General features: G+C 49.5%; 1 long non-coding RNA gene across 8 annotated transcripts in view; it reads right to left on the reverse strand.

The window, feature by feature from the left end:
• LOC122162720 overlaps positions 1–14,434 on the reverse strand; it is a 100,469-nt gene that overhangs the window by 6,666 nt on the left and 79,369 nt on the right. For 6 of the 8 annotated variants that reach the window (XR_006169670.1, XR_006169668.1, XR_006169669.1 and 3 more), the window contains 3 exons: positions 13,986–14,092; positions 12,383–12,600; positions 1,298–6,443 (listed from right to left, as the gene is read on the reverse strand). This is a non-coding gene — a long non-coding RNA (uncharacterized LOC122162720). The remainder of the gene's footprint in view (positions 1–1,297; positions 6,444–12,382; positions 12,601–13,985; positions 14,093–14,434) is intronic. The other 2 variants (XR_006169673.1, XR_006169671.1) reach the window with 2 other exon arrangements.

The following is a 14,434-nucleotide window of genomic DNA, read 5'->3' on the forward strand; positions in this document are numbered from 1 at the left end:
CTCTAGGGCGTCAGGAGTAGCAGTGAAAGCCTTGATCTAGGGACAGCATCACGTCTCAGGCTGCTGCCTGGCCCAACCTTCTCTCTGTGCTCTCCTGAGGCAAGGAGGGGCTGTCCTCTGTGTCCCTGAATGCCATCACTGTAGTGCACAGACGTTCTACCCATGATCACCATTTCCCCCTTTGCTCTGGCAGCTGAGCCCAAGAAAAAAGGATTGCTCTGAAATGTCAGGAGAGGTTTCCAGCTTTGGTTTCAGAATTTTTCACCCACTTTTGCCATGACTCTTAACGGACGTGCTCTAACCACAGGCACTGCATGCTGCTTGCACAAAGTGCACGCAGAAAGATTGGCTCTAAAAATGTCTTGTGACTCAGTGTGCTCCCCTCTGAAGGCTCTTGGCCATACCCTGAGTGCTTGAGGGCTGCCATATTTACTCTTGGCCCACTAAAAGGGACACAGGTATCATCAGGGAATCACCTCATGGCCTGACATTTTGATGAGTTAACTTGTTAGCAAGGCTTTTGCAAGACCCTTGCCTAAACTGGGAGCCAATGTAGAGGAGCGGGAGCGAGGTGGTTTCCTGCTGCCTCTGCCCTTTCTCCTCACCCGCAGCAGCAAGGGGTGAAGTTGCTGTGTCTGCTCAGATCAGTCTGATCCATCGATTAGTGTGGGTAGGATAGATGAGCTAGGTCTGAATAGCAAAACCGTGCATGAACCAAGAAAATTTGGAGAAATAGCCCAGGATATGGACTTAGCATTAAACCCAAAAGGAACTTTGGCCAACGTCCTGCATCAGGACTTCATGTGTCAGACCCAGTCTGGAACCCTACACATTTCTGAGGGCATGGAGAGCCAAATTTAACAACAGGGAATCCAAACCACGTGTCTTTGTGACTCTCCATCCGTATGTATGGGCCCAGAAATCCAGCCCTGGTCCAGTGAGAAAAGTACTTAATATCATCCAGACTCATTCGAAAAGCTGCTTGTGCTGAACTTGGACGGGGTCTCATATCAAGGATTTGCAGAGCATGTGACAGTATTACAGTTTCATGTTAATCTGTCCTCGTTGTGTGCTATGAAAAACAAGTCAAAACCCCTGCTTCCTAATCCCCAGGTTACTAACTGTGGGAAAACCATGTTGGCCACAGCCTTAGCAAGTGCTTAGAAGTGTCATGCTTTTGTATTTATTGCATAGCACGTTGTTCCTAACCTGAGTACCTGGAGCAGGCACCCCAGGCAGCAGGATACCAACACCCACTCCTCATTACTGGGGTGGATACCTCAGCAGCACAGCTCACCTCACCTCACCTTGGCTGTGGAGCACAGCAAATCCTTGTGCAATGAAACCACGCAGCAGGAATGATCCCGATCCATAATTGCTCCGAGCAGACCACAAAGCAGCTCCTGCTGGTGGAAGTATCCACTCAGAGGTAATAACCCGCTGAGTAACAGTGATGGCAGCAGATCCGTGATAAAAGGCAGGGAAAAAAAGAAAAAGCTCTCTCCATTATACAAAGAACGGATGCTTTCTGTTTGCTTCCTTTGCATTTAGCTTTCTGAAGGGAGGCTGAGGACAGATCAGCAGCGCATGCAGAAAAAGCAGAAGCATTGTTTTCCATGAGTGAGATCATAGGCAGGGAAATTATTGTCTCCTTTTAATCTTTGCTGGATTTCTACCCAGCCCCTCTCTTCAAGAGTCATGTCTGCATACAAGTGGTGAAAATCCCGCTCTGCAGAGCCTGGAATTGCTGCCTCCAGTCCCTGCTGCCTCTGGGCAGAGAGAGAACGTGGGGCAAAGCCAGGTTCTGGTTAGGACCGTGCCATCTCAGTGTCCATCTGAGACCTCTGCAATGGCCTCTCCAATCAGACACCTGGCAGCTCTGATGTGGCTGAGGAGGGGAGATGCTCCTAAAGCACCTTTCTGTCCTTCCTAGAGACACAGCAGAAAGAAGGAAAGCCTCCATGTTTGCAGTTTTGATGCAATCCCCCTCCTTGTGCTCCCACGAGGAGGACGTGAATTGAACAAATTGCAAAGTAGAGCAAAGAGAAACCACAAGAACAACACTGCCACCAGGATTGTAGTGGGACTGAAGGGCCCAGGTGACTGGCTAGGCACACCACAGGCCATGCCCTGGCCACACGAGCATCTGCCCTGCAAAATGCCTGAGCCTGAGCTTCGGGATGGCCATCTGCAGCCACGAGGTTGTGCACTGGAGACAGGCTCTGCAGGACTACAGGGGCTCAGCACTGCTCATTAAAGTGCCAGGGAAATGTGAATGAAGCAGATGAATGGATGAATGAATGAAGAGAGGAAGGATGAGTGAATGAATATTGCACGGAGCTGTGCCTTTCATCCCGGGAGTGCAGAGCTGCGGCTCAGCTGCTGTGCAGGAGGTGTATCTGTGCTCCCTGTCAGATGGTTTTCCAGGACTGTCAGCAGAGCCCTTCTGGAGGAAGCAAACATGGAGATGCGGCTTATGGACCCTCATTATTTGGAGCATAATGCTTCCCCTAACTAAATCCCCCTGATCCCCACATCATCAGAGGGACAACTCATTACTTTTGGAGTTGTTCTCACTCTTACTCTTCCGAACACTAACCTGTTCCTATGGCAATGGCATCCCAACCCTTTTCCAACCCCTGCCATCTTCTGTCAAGTCACGCTGCTGCAGAGCTGGGAGTGGCAGGCAGCAGGGACTCCACGGTGCATTTTGGCACCAGCAAGGTTAAAGGCCTCCTGACAGCACAGGACCAAATTTGCTGCAACCAAATGCAGCACAGGGCATGCAGGCAGCTGTGGGGATTGTTAAAGATATTCAGGGCACGTTGAACTGAGATATTGTTTCCCGGATGTTTTATTGTGCTAAACGCAACATGCAATGGGCTGACCCCAATGGCTGGTGTGAATGTGAGCAGAGCCACTGGCAGGGTGCTACTGGTCCTTTCTGACCTGCCCAGCTCCTGCAGAAAGCAGCTTCTCCTGCAAAGAGCCAGGAAGACAGAGAGATGCATCAACTGCCAGAGTGGGAGCTCAGGGCATCTCCCCACATCCTCCAGGAACCGTGTCTGGGTCTGGCTGCTCTCCCAGTGCATTCCCTTTGGCTTCAGACACAGACTTTACCCTGGCTCAAATGACTTTGATGCCAGTGGCCTGCAGTCATGCCTTATCCCACCAGTGTTTTTCACAAGCTGCCTTGAATTTCATGGTAACCCCGCAGAGGTATTGGCTTACAGCAAACACAAGCACCGCCCTGGATGAAGCATTCTGCTTGTCTTATCCAAATATTAACAAGCACCAAATGTAAGATGTGGGGCTTGCCTCCCACTCATCTGCAGACAATCTGGCCATGGGTTTTGCTGCTTGCGGGGCTGTACTTAAAGATATCCAGCTGAAGATAGGCAGAGAAGAGAGCTTTAATCCTGGGGATCACATAGGGGCACAACCCCTGCATGGGGATAACTCAGTTTTGGGGTTGCTACACTGGGATGGGTGACCCTGGTGTCACTGAACCTGGAATGCTTTGGGGGATGGGAATGTTTCCCTCAGTGATGGGTGATGCTCTGCGGCAGGAGCAGAGCTGTGGGGCCCCTCTTTTTCTTCCATCTCCACCAGTGCACTGCAGAACCAGCCCAGGAGCAGTGCTGCCTCCACCCTGGCTGGGACAAGGAGGTGGGGTAAAAAAAGAAAAAACTGAGACTTACCTCTGTGTTTTCTCCTGCCAGCCCCATCACTTTCCTCCAGTCTCATCATTCTCTTTCCCTTCAATCAAGGCCAATTTGCAAGAGGAGCAGCTTCCAGAGCCTGAGTGTAAAAGCCTTTAATTACTGTTATCTGGGAGGCTATGCCAAGCTCTCCTCTGGTGCCTTTTTCATACTTTCTGGAAGACAGTGCTCCAGGACCTGACAATCCCAACATGCTATTTGTCAAATTTGATTTTAAATCAGCACTCAGTTTAAAATGTAGCTTGTGAGGAGCAGCTTGCCATGCAGAGACCCTGACAGCTGCATCTTTCCTTCTGCTTGTCAGCTGGCCTTACATCACACATTCAACCAGCAGCAGAGGCGAGTGCAGCACTCAGGAAAGGACAGAGCACATTCAGAGAGACCAGGCTGACTGCTGTGCTGTGCACTGGCAGGAGAACATCCATCTGTCCTGCACAAGTCCCCAGCCCTCCCCTGCTGGGAGCATGCTCTCCATGGGGCTGCACGCTTAATAATGTGCAGTGGGGCATTCAGAATCAGCCACGGTTTGTATTTTCTCCTGCTTGGAAGAACATTAACACAGCCTCCTATGCAGACCGAGCCCTGCATTTGGTGTGCTCAGCACAGCAAGGACGAGAAGGAGGCTCATCACCCGCCCTACCACTCCGCAGGCAGGACGCAGCACTGCACCATTTGACTGTCCTTAAACACAGCCTGAGCCAACATCTGGCACGCTGCAGACCCAACGACTTTGCTGTGTGGGTTCAGCAGACACTGAGACACACCAGAACGGATTCCAAAACGCTTCCAGATGGCCCGGGACAGCACACGTGGGATCCGTTCTATGGGTGATGCCCACCAGAGCTACCCCTCTAATATTTCATCATTGGAACATCAGATGCGGAGGAGCAGAGCTGCAGAAGAGGGTTTGTGGGAGCCCCTGCCAGTGGGTGGCACTGTAAAACCAGCGGTACGGAGCTGGAGGAGCTGCGCAGGCTGCACGACTCTGCTTGCACAGCTTCGGCAACTCAGGGCATTGGCACCGGGAATTGGTCCCCGTGGGGACACAGAAGATGCTGACTGGCAGAGAGGGGGCTGCCAAGCCTCATGTCCGAGCTGCCCACCTTCATGCTTACAGAAGCACCTCGCTACAGCCCCTTCCTGAGTGGAGAAGAGCCCTTCTGCCATAGATGGATCTGATCTTTGCCTCGCGCTGAGCACTTGGTAATTACAGTACCTCCCACTTAATTGGATTGTGCTTAATTGGGAAATCCACTTACCAGGATGTCACCTAGGGAAACAATTTAAGCTTGAAAACACTTAAGAGCGATGCCTGCTGCTTTATAGGGAAGGTAATTCTCCTGCAGGGAGATGCCTTCAGGTGGCTGAATCTCACTCCCTCTCCCACCAGAATCCAGTGCTCCTGCCTGCTTGCTCACGTAACAGATTTCAGCCTTCTCCTTATGTAGGTTATGGTCAGGGATGGCCCCAGCTGCTGCAACCAGATTGCTGCTGCCACCTGCACACCCAGCATGTTCACCCCTTTCCTGGCTCAACATATGGCTTTCCTTTTGCAGCCAGGATCTTTTTGGTAAGGATGACAGGCTTGACCGAGGTGCTTCTCCCAGCCATCACACAAAGTGGAATGAGGCAAGAGCTCTGGAGAGAACCGACATCCCTCACCATTAATCCTAATGCCAGTCTTCCTCCCATGTCTCTGACAATCCAATACATCAATACCCAAGTGAAGGGGGAAAGAGGAAATGGAAAGAGATGTTAAAAACAAAATGTTTAGTTAAACACGTAGGGATGCCTGGTTTCCTATGGGAAGAAGGTCTACATGACCACACCAAGTATTTGTGTGTGCACATGAACATCTGATAGATCCTGCTGACATTTGCTGAACCTGTTGACCATGTTTGGATAGAGAAGTGGCTTTTTCGAAGACAAAATATTCCCAAATCTTTTGTAATAATTGCCAGGCAGAGAGTCCCTGTTAATCTCCAACCCCTCTGTAGCTCTCAGGGACACAGGGCCATACTTTCACAAGCCAAACCCCACAAACCACATTCCCTTGTTTACAGAGGGAAGCAGATTGCTCCAGGACCATCACTTCTCGAGGATTTTGGCATCTCCTTGCTTATCCCTTCCTCTATAATCTGACTACTTGTTGTTTTTTCTTTTAACTGGGTGAAAGCGTTTCTGCTCTCTCCTCTTCAAAAGGCACACCCTTGGATGGAGGCTGCGTTTGCTACCTAAACATCTGTTGTGTGCCAGCAATACAGCAAAACTCGTTGAGATGCTGCGTCGATGTTTTTGTTCTGCTCAGCCACTAGGAGCTGAGGGGAGCTGAGCTGAATGCTCTGGATCTGTAACAGTGATTGTGAGCAGGCTGAGAGAAAGCATGGGGGACTCCTGTAGCATCATTTGCCTTTCAGACACTAGAAAATGCGATAGCTTGGCATCAAATGAAGGATTTTTATGGCTGCACATGTTTTGAGTTTCCCTGAACAAGCCAGCTTCTACACTAGCTACACTTGTTTCTTTTTAAGTGCTATAAAATATGCAGAGGCACTTGTTATGTATAGCGATGGTAGAAATGAGAGGTAAGTGCTGAAATGCTTCTCCATTTATTCCTTTCTTCTCCCAGGCCGTGCTGGGCGGACACAATCCTCTGCTCCCTTTTAAGCTTCTCAGTCTCACAGCCCTCGGCGCTGTGCAGTCAGGTTCAGACCAGCGCCTCTGCAATGGAAAATGAGGATTTATGAACACGGGGTTTTTAGTACCATGCATGTTCAAACCCATCCGTGCCTGCAGAGCAACTGCAGCTCTCTGCTGCCAGTATGAACAGGTAAATCCATGCAGGCTGTGTCCTACACCCACTGTACATATGTAAAGCATATTGTGCAATGAGGGGGAGGGTCATCAGACATTTGTAACAGCCCCAGACATCTTCAGATGTAAAAGGAATAATTATCTTTAGAGCTGTTTACGTGATGCAGATTCAGTGTGCTTTTTTTGGTATAAGTTAAGCATAATTGTTTAACAACTGTCAATGGAACTCTTTCCAACCTGCAAAACAAACCATGGCATCCTGAAAGCTTTTTCGCACAATCACGGTTTATGTGAAGATGGTTTTTAAGACTTCCAGTGCCAAGGGCTCCTTTGCTCAGCATCCACTACATCAGCAGCTCCCATTGAGTGCTGCCTGCCTCATCCTTGGGGCAAGGAGAAGGCAGATGAGAGCCGTGGCTCTCCTGGTGAAGCCCTGGGACCCGAGCATCTGTCACTTGTTTTTGAAAAGGCTGGGATAACAAATTCTGTGTTTTCCAGCTACTGGCAGAATACCAAACAGTTAAGTCCTTACTTTATTATCACCCCTCCAGCAGCCACCAGGCACTGAAACAATGGTGAATGGAAACAGAGCTTGTTTGTGCTGCAAGTGAGGACAACGGTTTGGAAACCTGACTGGCACAACTGGGTTGATGCAGGGGTGGGGGCAGCCGGAGAGCAGTGCAGCTTTAGGCACTCCAGGAGCTCACATTTAATTAAAACAGGGAGGAGTTTGTCTCAGCAAGTTGTGAGACATTTACTTCCCAGCGTGACTAAGCCACCGTGTGTTATCTAACCCCTCCACAGGGATTTGCTGCCAGCTAACCACGTTCCTGCAGTCCAGGTGGGCTCTTTGAATCTGGTTTGGTGCTTTGGGGCAAGCCTGCTTGCCAGCCTACCTGCACCTCCACAATCCCAATCAGCCTTGCTAGCAACAAGGCAACCCAGTGGGAGTTTTAATTGCAAAGGAGTATTCAAAAATCCTGACAAAATCCAAGGGTTCAACCAGAATGACAGGTTTTTATGGTTTTCTGCATCTCTCTATTTCCAGCAATACAGACAAAATCCTTCTCTTGCAAAGAAGCAGTGCTTCAACCCGGGGGCTCCCCACAGCTGAGAGCTGTCCTTAACTGCGGTAGGAAAGTCCTGGTGCTGGCTTTTCTTGCAGTAGTGATGCAAACACTGAGACAAATTTCTCCATAAATAGCTCTTTGCACACAATTCTTTTATTGTCTCAGCTTCCAGCTGAAGACAAGGAAGTTGTTCTGGCAGGAGCTGCACGTGTTATAGCAAAAAGATGCTGCTCAGAGAGTGTGACTGAGCTACAACAACCCTCCGGCTTTCTGAACTGCTCCCCTCACCCTGCAGCTCTCCCTGCCCCAACGAAGGGCAACTGAGCTCAGAGGTCCGGATTCCAATTCCTTTTCCCACTTTCATTCCTGGGCTGAGAATTCTTTTTTTCCTTACTTTTCCAGCCCAGTATGACTCACAAGCTGGGCTCACCCCAGCTGCCCGGCCCATTTCTGCATCTATGGTGGGTTTGGCTCATTTGTGGAAGCATCGGTGTGGCATGAGGGAGTAAGAAAACAGCCAGATCCTGGTGGCACTTCTGGAGGCTGTGGCTCATTCGCAGCCCCTGAGGACCCCAGGACCCTCCCAGCCCTAGTGCTGCTCCACACATCTCCATGGGTGATGTTCTTGCTGTTGTGTGCTTTCACATGGATTTGGTGGCAGCCGAACAAACTGTTGCAGGCACATGGACACCATCCCTGGAGCAGGGAGACTCCTGGAGGATGGGCAGAAGCCGCTCATCTGGAAACTGAGTTAATTTGTAAAGGGAAATCCTGCTTGCTTTTCTAAATGAGGAAGATGTCACCGAAGTGCTACTCCAGCCAAGTGCACCAGCAGTACCAAATATACTGCTGAAAAAAAAGCGTTCGCTGTGTCAAAATGAAGCTGTGGTTCACTAAGCTAATAGGGAGAAAGCACACTGTAAATATACTGAGGAAGCGCATGCATGGCTTATTAATAGGCGCTTGCTGGGGACTGCAGGCTGCATGACAAGGCTCTCGCTGTGCTCCAGTGTCCTCGTGTGCCCCTGCTCCTGTGCTGAGCACCAATCTCTGCCATGCCACGGCACCCATCGGAACTGGCGGCTTTCAGGTGGCACCTGGGGCACAGAAAATGGTCTTTGTGTGGCTGATATCGGTGCCTCTGCCTGCGAGGCAGCCCTCCATCCATCCACAGCTGGTGGGAAAAGCATCATACAGAAGGAGCTCATGCCCCTTCTGCTGTTTTAGCACGGTCTGAACTCTGAGTGGAGCAGGAGTCAATGTAGTTAGCTTCATGCCCTGGCTCAGCCATTCCCCAAACAGCTGCACAGACTTCTCTCCTATGCTTCTGCTGCTGAAATGGCTCCAGAGTTTTCTACCAAAAGCAGCTCCCACTTATTTAAAGCTATCATAAACTGGGCCAGGTGTGTGCATTCCTACACAGCAAAGCCTTGCCCAGCACGAGGTGTTCTGAGTTCTTCCACCATGAAAGCTGCAACAGGAAAATGAACACCCTAGTTAAGGAACAGTATCCAGTCACTATTTCACTGTAGGCTTCTAAGCACCTTCACACATCGGATTTTTTTTTTTTAGGCCATTGGGCTCTGGCTCAATGCCTGAAATCCACAGGTGCACACGCACAGACACAGATGCTAATGCTGTCTGCAAACCGATAGCTGAACACACACTTTCTCCAGCCTATGATTGTCCCAAGGCTCACCTGTCCCCAACAAGCACCTCAGGGCTGTGTGGGCCAGCTGTCCCTCAGTGCAAACAACCTGCGCCAAGCAGGGTGCCAGTGCCACAGCGAGGCCACAAGCATCCTCTTGTGCAATGCATAGTGTCAGCAGTAACACAGAGCACTTGACCACAAAGCCCCAAGACATGCTTAATAGCTCTCTTGTGCTGTTTGCCCACTAATAACCTTAACTTCTTACTGCATTATGCTAGGGTTTAGGCAAAGCGGGGCTCCCAGCAGGACACTCTACAGACTTCCTTTCCCATGAAAAGAGACTTACGTCTTTGCATTTGTTCCTTGTGAGCAAACCCCATTCTTTCCAGGTAGAGAAGAGAGGAATTTGTTGGATTATAATTAAAGAAGTGTTGTTCTGATCAGGAAAGGGGCAGGAAGATTAATGCAGTACGTGACTGTGGTGCAGAAGGAAAAGGTGCTCTAATGGGAAAAGCCTTGTGAGAAGGAGTCCTTTTCAACCCAGGCCATTCTATGATTCTATGATTCCCTGCACAGCACATGCCATATGGGAGCTTATTTTGCTTGGAGTTGGACAATGGAGCTGTGCAGTTCCTCTCTTACTTTATAGTGATGCTCAGCAAAGGAGAGTGGCTACAGGGAAGGGATACGTGCAGTCCTTGCATTAGGATGCCCCACATACCCAAGCATCAGGAAGGAGCTGCTGACAGGCCTCACAGTGCTCACATACAGAATGAAACATAAATATCTGCCAATACATAATAAAACTCTTCCCAGGGCTCCAGCACCATTCCCTTCAGAGCCCCAAAGAACTGCACAAACAGTAATTCAGAATTCCCAGCCCCTAGCTTTGCCAGCAGTGCTGAATTCACTGCAGTGTGGGAAAACAAGCCTTGCTTGATTAACAGACAACACAACTTCAGCAATGGGAGAGATCGATGATGAGATGTAAGCTGCAGCGTGAACCCTGGCCCCTCACTTCCAACAGAAGTTTCTTCAAGCCAAGACTGAGCAGGTGGTCCCTTCCCCTTCATGCAGACCACCCCTCTCTCGCTGTACACACAGGCAACAGAAGACCAACACACCCAGTTCATCTATTCAGTCCCAATGGCTGCAATCCAAATTGTTGCACAGGGATAGGGGCTGCAGGTAAGTGGGGAGCCCAGCATCACAGCAGACTATCCAGGAATCCCTGGAGAAAAGCCATGCATGAATCAAGACTTCTATCAAGACCTTGGCCCATGTTGCAGCCAAGATTACATAGCCATTACTGGGAACAAATCACTTGTTCTGCAGGAGGAATTTCAGTGTTGTAAAACCTTATACAGTCTCTCTGCAGAGCATGAGTAACACTTTGAGCATATCAGGGAGCTACTTCTCTTCAAAGATTGTCTAAAAAAGCAGTATTTAACCTAATGCACTCAGGTACGCGCTCGGATTCTTTGCAACTCTCTTTAGTCACAATGCTTCAACTGATGATCTGCGTTTTGTCCCAGGATGAAAAGTGCTCTAAAAGAAAAAGGTCTATGCACTTGCTTTTTTACCTGCCCATCAATGCCTGCTGGGAGGATTACAATGGCACGTCAAATTAGGGTCAGCACACAAGAATTCAGCACACATCAGCTTTAAGCATCTGCACAGGACTGAGCTCAGGCTGATGCAAAAGCTACAGGCAAAAGCCAGCAAGGTTTGCTTTCAAATAGATTGAGGCAGCTTTACAAATGATCAGCACTTCACCGATGTGACCCACTGCTTCCCAGCACAATCTGAAGTCACATTGCTGGAGCCCGTGCCTTGGTGGAGTCACATGCACCGCGGTGTCCTGGTGTGCTCAGCTAGGATGGGGATGCTGAGTTTGGGAGATGACATCTGCCATGCTGAGCCCTGACACCTTTTACCTGATGTCACCCAGCAGGACAGTGGCAAACTCTGGAATACAGCCCTGCTATAATCACGAACAAAAGAACAGCAATCAACAGCAATTGAAAATGAACTTAAAAGAGCTGCTCTTCTCCTCAACTAGCATGCGTATCTGCAAGGACGTATGGTAAACACACCTTCTCCAACCTGAGTGCTGGGTGAACGCGGTGAACTCTGCAGTAACACTTGTCACACACATGTGAGCACACTCAATGTTTTTCACCTTGTTGTTGGGGGGGCTCTAGCCATTAAAAGCCATTCTGCTGATCTAAGAAACGCATGAAACAGGTGGTGCTCAGGCAGTGGGACTCTGGCAAAGCATTTTCCTATTTGCCTGTCTCTCAGCACAAGGTTGAACACGTGCTGATATGCTGTGATGTCCCGACCTGTGGCTTGGTATCACCACAACGTCAGAAGCCAGCAGCCAAGGATGAAGGGCAGGCCAGGCCACAACAGTCACAGCAGCACTGTGTGACACAGCTGTGGGATCAACATGGCCACAGTGCTGCTGCCATCAATGAAGTGATGTTTTCATTCTGGTGGACAGCCGTTGAAGAGCCAGCTGTGTTGCTTCTAACAGAAGGTTTTGATGGAGCCCTTGGACTTCGCTCCTTACCTTACTCTCTTAAAATCACAAAATCATCTTTGTTGGAGAAAACCTTCAAGACCATCAAGACCAGCCATCAAGCAACCTTGGAAGTGTCATCATTAAACCACGTTCCTTAGTTCTTAACCCCTTTCACTTTACTATCCCTGCCTCCTAACAGCTCGGTGAATGCTTTAGGACCCTCTGGGAGGAAAAACAAAATTCAACACAAAATCACATTTTTCCTTTAGGAAATTGGATCTATGCCTGCTCTGTTGCCACTGCTTTCAAAGCAGTGATGCCAGAGCCCTGGCCTGCAGTAGGACATCTGAGGGACACACAGCAGGCTGTCTGGACATCTGGAAAACCCAGCAAGGCTGCTGGATGTGCAGAGATCCCTCTGTAGAGAGAAGGGGAAGACAACCCAAATCTCAGACTCCCCCACATTTGTGCCAGCAACATCTGTGGTCTCCTGGTCCTGCGAGCATCCCCACGGTCTCCGAGCAGCTGGGGAAGTGCTTATGGAGCTGGCAGTCTTGCAGGGAGGGTAATTTACTTGTTCTTAATGGATTTTCCATACCTCTTGATATTTCCAGACCTGAGTCAGAAGAGAGGAGCAGTAACTCTGCTGGGGGACAGGAGGGCTTGAAGGGCTTTGCTGAAGCCTGTGGTTTCTGCAGTTTAGCACTGGGGACCAGCTCCATTTGTCCGTTCATCACTGCAGTCTGTTCCCCAAAGAAAAGAGGGAAACGTGCTGGTTTGGACTTTTTGTGCTTCACTTTTGAAAGGGATTCTCTTCTGTAAAGCGAAAAGAGAGACCTGGAAACCTGCTGATTCCATTATACTTTCCTGGGGCTAATTTAGTTGTTGGAAATCGATGCAACCATGAAAAAGGCAGCCTGTGGGACTCTGTCAGAACACCTGATTCCTACTAAAGATCCAGGAATTATGGGGAGTTAAGTAATGGCATGGTAACAGGAAAAGTTCCCTGAAGATGATGTGACTTCAGAATCGTTTCTCTGCAACTGGGACCTCCTTCCCACCCAGGAGGTTTGGTGGAGGCTGGGAAGTGGAAGCTGAGCGTGGGCTGCTTCGCTCCCTGCTCATCACCTTTCCAGGACTCTGAGCCAAAACAAGTCTAAGCTAAAAATATAAAAATCCTCCAGGCCAAATTGGTACTCCTTCTCTATTCCTGCTTTATCCTGAATAGTTATTTCCTATGAAGATGTGCTACCAGGACAATCCCTGTCAGAGCCATCTGCAGTGTTCTCAGCAAGGCCTCACCGCCTGTTGCAGCCCATCAAAGCAGCCTCACCACCACCTTCATCTCACCTGCAGCAGGAGGCAGGATCTTGCAGGACACGGTGTCTGAACACACATTGCTCCAGGAGAACCAGCAGTCAGCTACATGGGAAGTGGTTTCTCAGGGTAAGGCAGCTGCTGGCCACTGCTGCCAGGTGATGCTGGGATGTCTGCATGAATGGGCAGTGGAGACATGGGAAGGAAAGTTTCCTTTGGGTCATGTCTCTGCTCTCACCCTACCTGCACCTTGAATGTTCATCTCCTCCCTCAGTCAGTGTCCCATCACAGAAAACACTAATTGCATCCTCCTCCTATGATAAGCCAACAAACAGAGACTGGACTGGGGGCAAGGGACTTCCCTGCAGCCCCTGAGGGTCCCCTGTAAGAATAATGCACACAAATCCTGGCAGTTCCTGTGTGTTGAGCAGAGACTAAATGGGCAGCGGGGTTTTAGCAGATGCTGGCCAGAAAATAACCGTGAGAAAGGAATAAACCAATTAATTGCTGACCCACTGACAGCCAGCACCTCTCCCCCACCGTCGCCCACACAATAAAACCCGTCTCCAAGGCTAAAGCCGATTTAGGGTGACTGCGAAGAACCTGGAGGAGGAAAAAAGCTCTTTCTCACTCCAGCTAATAATATTTCCAGATAATCTGTTCAAGGCAGCACCCTTTGCAAAGTGGGAAAGCTTTTAAGAGCCGTTAACACCTTCCTTCAGACTTCCTCATCCTCCCCCAGACAAGCTGTGATTAATTACCCAATCCACCTTGATCCCCCTGGGAAACAGTGGTGGCTCTGGGTGTTTCAGGCAGATCTGCCAGGCACACAGAGTCCCTCTCTGGCTAAGCAGGGGATGAACGGCTTCCAACTGCATGCTTACATTGGCAGGGTGGTGGATGGCAGGACGAAAGGTTAACAGAGGTCTAGGCAGCATTCGAGGCTTCTTTGCCTGGCTTCTACAGGGCTCTCGTCGTCATCTTCTTACACCTGAAATAATGCATGAGATATTTTCAAATAAGGTGCCAAAGAGAGAATGAAGAGGAAGAGAATGTCTGCCAGATGGTATAAGAGGACTTGGGAGTCATCTCCCCCAGGAGCTTCCCAGCCCCGGGTGTTGGTTAGCATCACACCTACACACTGCACTGTGGGCTGGGCTCAATTTTAATCTGCTTTTTATTTTTAGCTGTGATTTCAAGAAAGGGAAAAAAAACACCCATGAATCTCTTGCAGCTTCCTCAGGCCTTTGAGGAATAAGAGAGCTGAGGAGCAAGCAGGGCATTAATGACATCTCAAGGCAACAACTTGTGGCCACCCAAAATCCCATGTCAT

The sequence above is a fragment of the Centrocercus urophasianus genome, unplaced genomic scaffold (genome assembly GCF_019232065.1).
Source record: "Centrocercus urophasianus isolate 14NV4802_14NV808 unplaced genomic scaffold, USGS_Curo_1.0 seq_22, whole genome shotgun sequence".
Taxonomy (NCBI): Eukaryota; Metazoa; Chordata; class Aves; order Galliformes; family Phasianidae; genus Centrocercus; species Centrocercus urophasianus.